This window comes from Echinops telfairi, unplaced genomic scaffold (assembly GCF_000313985.2).
Source record: "Echinops telfairi isolate 266 unplaced genomic scaffold, ASM31398v2 ScPeMD7_2;HRSCAF=8, whole genome shotgun sequence".
Classification (NCBI taxonomy): domain Eukaryota; kingdom Metazoa; phylum Chordata; class Mammalia; order Afrosoricida; family Tenrecidae; genus Echinops; species Echinops telfairi.
The window spans coordinates 61026443-61033470 of NW_022103898.1; positions in this window are offsets into that span (position 1 = coordinate 61026443).

The window sequence follows — 7028 nt, forward strand, 5'->3', positions numbered from 1 at the left end:
TGCTGCAATAAGGTATGTATTATTTTGGCAGAAAAGTATCTGGCGTTGTCAATGAATTTTATTGTAAGTTTTGCCTGACGACGAACTCCCATTGTTTGTTTGAATAGCATCCAGTCACATAAAGACTTATTCTATTCGAGGCAATAATCCATGCATTGTGATTTATAGTTAGCCTTCATTTCTTCAGTCTCCCTTTCTCAATAGTGTTTTTACATTATTACCATGAGCTAATCAATGACACGATAAACAGAAGGTCCTTATGCTCCTGGGAGACAATAGATACAATTCTCTACCACAAAATAACAAGGATGTCTCTAAGATGAACCAAAGGCAGATAAAAAACAGATTCAGGAATGATTTTTGGGCTCCCACTTAATCCTAGCTCCAAATCTAAGAACAATTAGTTCTTACAACATGGCCCTACTCAATATTCACTCTCATGAAAGAAAGACAGAAGATATGGGTCCTATACAAAGTATGTTGAAGACAATAGATGGTGTCCAGCTCTCAGAAAGAATAGCACCTGGGGTCTTAAAGCCTGATTTCAAACAAGCAACCATCTAAGTAAGGCATCAATGAAGCACATATGCTAAAAGGACACCAATATCCATGATCCAAGGATTGTAAATCATATAACCCAAATATGAAGGAGGGAAGAATATCAGAGCTTAAATTGTGAGATTTTGGTGTGTAGAAGGCTATGGATGACAGTGAAAACCCCAAATATACTTGCAGGATCTATACACGTAATAACCTTCTGGTGATTTCCCTCTAACCATAAATGAGGGATGGGAATAACCTGGTTATGAGATAGAGAGTACTGGAGAGATGACTATAGTAGATTAAAATGATAAATCTGATTTGAATGGTTAAAACCTTCTCACTTGATCTCCCTTTGATACACTTTGTGCATGATCTTGTTTTTAATATTGTCTGTGCTTTTTTCATATTGGGGTTTGTCTCTGCTTTATTTTGTCATTGTTGGTTGCCTGACTTTCTGTTACATATTTTTCTATGTTTTTTGGTATATGAAACCCTGGATAAGTGAATCTGTAGAGCTAATAACTAGAATAAGCCTTCCTGGGGAGTACAGCGGGGGAGGTGGCAGGGGCAGGGTAAGAGGAAGCTGATAACAAGGAGTTCAAGAAGGAAGAGAATGTTTTGAAATTGATTGTGGGAATGACTGTATAACACTACGTGATATGATTGAACTATGGGATGGGATGGTGTCTGGATAGCTCCTAATAAATTTGTTTGGAAATTTAAAAAATAAAACAAAATATCAAAAGAAAAGTAAATTCTCTCTTAGGAGCTTACTTGAGTGTATCCTTAATGGAGATCATCATATGGGGGAGTCCTGGGGGTCTCATTGTCATGAATCATACCCTGCCAGTCTTACCTTGACTGCCTTTGACTCCTAGAAGCATGTGAGTAATACTGAAAGCCAGTAAGAGTATTTATCTTAAACAGATCGTATAGTACACATAATAATAAGCCAAGGCACAAAGCAGTCTCAGAGGGCTTGCAGGTGGTGGGCTGATAAGACCAGGCAGGTAAGCATTCCCCAATTTAGATAAACAAGGACACAGGATACTTCAGGAGATGGTTTCCAATAGCCCCCAGAGAAATGTGAAGTATAAATAATTTCCTAATGGTCACTGCAAAACCTGCTTTCTTCACGTATCAACATCTTGTGACCTTGTAAAAACCGGCTTCCTGTGATCATTGTAAAAACCTGCTCTGTCACGTCATCATAAGTGTATGACTTGCTTGACTTGCTCTGGAATGTTGAAGCATTTTGGAAGTAGCAAACTCCACTGGTTTCTTCTGTCTCCTGTTCCAGAATGAACTTGGAGTTTCCTGCATCAATCTGGTCTCTGCCTTTGGCCAAAACAGTGGCAGACATTGTTTTCTGGCATCACGGCCAGAGACAAATTTACAGAACCAGGTTTTTAGAGCTAAACAACTTAAAACAAACCAAAAATGCAACCTCTCTGTTCCACTCTCTTTTACAGATAGAAAAGCTGAAAGAAAGAAAGAAGAAAAAGTAAATGCATCACTACAGATCTGAGTAATTATCCTCTTATACTAGTAATATTTAAACATATAATATCAATACGATGTTTTATATATTGAATACTGTGGATGGATTTATTGGAAAGCTTTCAGTTAAATATATGCAACTTGCAAAGGCTTGTTTGTCTAAACTATAATTTGAAATGATTCTTAAGATGAGTTTTCCTCATAGGGATGCATTTATATAAGTATGAGGTAAACCTATAAAAATATAATTTATAAGTGATTTATAAAAATGCTTTTAGGAATACCTTTATAGTAATGAAGTCAAGATAGACAAAATATTGGGGGAAGGTTAGGAGGTAAAAAGAGCTGTGATGGAGAGGGGAAGGGAATGAAGAAGGAACAAATAATCATAATTAAAAAAATACTGCAGAGTGACGCAGAGCTTGAATGCTTTGCATGTACACTCGTGTCTGTTGTTTTCTACTAGCGAAGTGGGAATCAGTCTAATGTGGTTTAATTTTTTTCTTTGATAAAACATAATAATTTAAGACATTAGAAGGAGGGAATGGAAAAATAATAATATTTCCCAGTCAAACTCAACACATCCCTTAGCTATTATTATTTTTCTGAGTTGGCCCCCTGTAGACATTATCCTTGCCAATTTTTAGTATACATAAAAACACCAATAGCTCAGATTAAAATAAAATCCTTAAAGATTTTGAATGAAACTAAATTCAAATTTGAAAATGAAATGTCCTTGAATTACGACATGGATAGAGGTGACTTCATTTTCAATTTTCCTTTTAAATATACATTCAGGGTAACATTTGCTGGAGAAAAAATATATTTAAGTGTTGGAAAGATTGATCAGAGCAATAATTCTTGGCGGGGGTGGGTGGGGTGGGGGGGGCAGGAAATAGGCATAGCACTTCATCTAATTTTGTTTTAAAAGACTCTACCTTAAAGTAGAAATAATATATATTATTTCATGGCTTACTCACAAACTTTAGTGTGAGATTCTTCTAGAGGAAGCTTATAAAGAATAGAAATGTTTACAAAATAACTTATGCAAGAACTGCAGGACTAATCCATGAATAATTTAGTCCCACTCAGGCATTTAAAAGGTAAATGTTACCCATTTCCATATATTTAACGTTTCCAGCCCAAAATATTTTAACCATATAACTTTACAGTCTATAGAAAGAGAAAAAAAACACACATAAAAGTGAACGATGTGTTTTGCAATGAATCTGCCACTGATACGACATGACTGCAATTACACGGTCCATGCGAGAGAAGGAAAGATCGGCTCCTGGGTGGTTGCCAGTGATAGTCTTCGACGCTTCATGGCCTCATGTGTTACTGATCAGGCAGCCAAGGGTCTGGCAAACCCACGCCAGGAAGGTGGGAAACAGGACAGATCTGACTTTCAATTATGGGGGACGGAGGAGGGGAGGGGCAATGTAGAACATGCACTTGATCTGCTGTCAAGTATTTCATTTCAAAGCTGAACACAAAATTGTAACATAGGATTAGATTACATTAAAAGACTTTCCCCCCTTATTTGGAACTTCACAGTGGTATGCATTGCATGGTGGTACAGTGGATGGAGTAGATTCCATGGTTAGTGCAAATTGTTAATGTTCTGGGTGCCCAGAGGTACCGCAGAAGAAACGCCTAGCAATCTGCTTCCGCCTAAAGTGCAGCCACTGAAAACCAACGGAGGACAGTTCTACTCTGACCCACCTGGGGTCTCCATGAGTCAGAACCAGCTGGATGGCCGCCAGTTAGTGGAGAAATGCTGCATTTGAAAATAGAAGATCTGACCAGATCTTGCTAGCAATGTGATCGTGGGATAATCACTCAAAAAAGTTTTCTGTTTCCTTGTCTAGGAAAAAATGAAAAGATTGCTTTAGATGATTATGGACTGTATTGAATGATTCTTGAATAAATCTGGCTTTAGAGGTGTTTTGCTTGGCCTTGACAATATTACAAGATTTTTAATTGCTAACCAATATTCAAAAAGCAGGAGTTTGTACTAAAATATAGATTTTCTGCTTCTCTTGAAAAACTAGGAGGTCTAGTGACCTGGGACCCATGGTTCTGGAAAGTAATCATGTAATGGGTGGTACTGAGCAGCCAGATCTTTTTAGATCCAATCAGGAATATTCTCATCAGGTCGATCTCTGGCCTGCAACAGGCCTTGCTCCACCTGCTCTACAGTTCACCTGTCTAATCCTTGTAGCCAGTTTAGCTTTTTAAAATCTCTGATCTAAAATAGTACTTTATAATTACATTTTACAGAGCTTTAGCATTTAGAGTGTTTCATGATAAATAGGAAAGCTATAAATGAGGTAAGCATCTCACCTCACTCCCTCATCAGTCAAATAATTCAATTTTTAATTTGTTTTCCATATTAGGATTTAATATGACCTCTGGTTATTAAACCCTTAGCTGTTTCCTAAAATCTTCCATATTAATTGAATTTCAGCTGGGTATATAACTGCTTAGGATTTCCTGGGTGATAAAATTTTATAAATGCTTGGCTACTACATCAAGAGTTAGCAGTTTGAATCTAGCCAGACACACTTTCAAAGCAATGCCCGGTGATCCACTGTGGAAAGGGAGCAGCTCTTGGGAACCCTATAGGGTAGAGTACATGGGGTCAGCGTGTCAGAATTAACTTCATGGTAACCCTAAAAAGAAAAAAAAAATCTTTAAAAACATATGATTGCTTAAAAGAAATATCTCCCACCAGCCATATTTGCAGCTAGATTTAGCCTGGTGACCAATTTCTGGTCAATAGGATATTGGCAGAAATAATTTGTACAATATTCAGATTGTGCCTAAGTAGGAAGTAGATGATAAATAATCAGAGCCCATGGGGACGAAACTTCACACCAGTGAACCGTGAGGACAGAGAGACATGAAAGCAGGGTCTTGATTTGTGGGTCCTCTGATGACCTCAGGGACAGCATCCCTACTAGCAAGACCTATCTACTTCTGTCGCGTTACATGAAAGAAATGTAGCATCCATTTTACTGAGGCCAGTGCCCATTTGAGTCTCTGACTCTCTGAAACATCTAACTTCTTAGGTTTTTTTCGAAGCTTCAGTATTCTCTGTTTGTTTTCTCTCCTGTGTTTGATTTTGAATTTGAATATAATTGAGTAATTTTGTTTTAAACTTTTAAAATTACCTCCTTGAATGCTTCTTTACTGAGTGGAACTTAAATTTATTTTTGTCATGCACATGGTTATAGTTCAATGAAATCATTATAAAAATGTCAGTGACCTAATGTACATTGAACAGGGAGTGCATGTTCTGTTTCCTTCTAAATGATCAAGTGTCACGGACACCCAAAGCAGCTTCCTTTCATCAGAGAATGAATATTCCCCAAGGGAGTGGAGTCAAATGTGCAAAAGAAATGATGAGAACTTGTTCTGTTTAACTATATAGATGACCTGAGTAGAAAGATAAAATTACTAAGCCACCCAAGTGATGTCTTGGAGGTAGACTGTTTCCGGCTCAATTTAAAATCTGGTGATGATGGTGATTAAAATTTGGACTGCTGGCCTGTTGTTATAAATAAACAAGATTTTATTTTTCTAAGTCTGTGATAATAGCAACTTTTATGTCAATAAATTCATTTGATATAAAAAACAACTTACTTGAACATTGGTAGTGTAGCTCATAGTTTTGAATACATCTAGTTGTCTTAATAAAATTCACAGATTATTTAAGATGAGGAAAAACTAGGAAAAAAACCAACCTTGGGCATTATTCCAAGAGTGCCTGAGAAATGTTTTAGTAATTCTAACATTCTCCCCACCCAAGAGAAGATTTATATAATATTGGCAAGTCCCTGGGAAATTTTCAGATTGTTAAGCCTGAAATGAAGAGTGACCAATACTAGAGATTACTATATTTTTACACAAATAACACGTCTTCTATATTTGTTTGCCAGTTGCTCTTGACCTCTGGGAAGTAATTTTGTAAACACATTATGCCAAGTTTTTACAGTAGCATGTTAAAAACGTTTGCATGGTGGCACTTAGGGCAGTACCTTCCAGGGGACAGAGCACTTGGCCAACAAATGGAGAAAGCATGTGTTATTTTTTTTTAATGATATAGTAGGAGATTGGTGGTAGTCCTGATAATATTAATATATTGGGACACACGTGCCCAGCTTCAGAAAGTAGAATCCTTTCTTTACAAAGAAATGATCAGAGATGTATTTGAAGTGATATAAGCAACTAATAAGTAAATTATAGTGAAGATAATTTAAAAATGGTTGCAGCAATACTTTTATAGGGAACTGCCAGGAATCCAAGCTAGATTCAGAAGAGGAAGATGGAATGAAGGATATCAGATAGCTCTTGGCTGAAAGTAGAGAATACCAGAAAGATGTTTACTTGTTTTTTATTGACTGTGCAAAGGCATTGAATTGTGTAGATCATAACAAATTTTGGATAACACTGTGAAGAATGGAGAATTTCCTAACTCTACATTGTGCTCTTGTGAAACCTGTACATAGACCAAGAGGCCGTTACTCAAACAGAGCAAGGGGAGACTGCATCGTTTAAAATCAGGAAATACGGGTGTCAGGGTTGTATGCTTTGTAAACATATTTACCTTGCTGTGTCCTGAGCAAATAATCTGAGAAATTGGATTATTTGAAGAAGTGAGCATCAGGATTGGAGGATGTTTCATTAACAACCTGTGATGTTCAGATGGCACAACTTTGCTTGCTGAAATTAAAGAACTGAATCCCTTGCTGATAAAGACTTTGAACACTTGCTAATGAATATCAGCCTTCAGTATGGATTGAAATTCCATTGAGGGGGAAAAGGAGAGAGAAATTCTCATAACTGGACCAATATGCACCATCGTGAAAAGAGAAAACGTGGAAACTGTCAATGATTTGGTTACAATGGGAGCTGCAAGCAGCACTCATGGAAGTAGCCGGCAAGAAATCACATGCTATACAGAATTGGGAGAGTTAGTG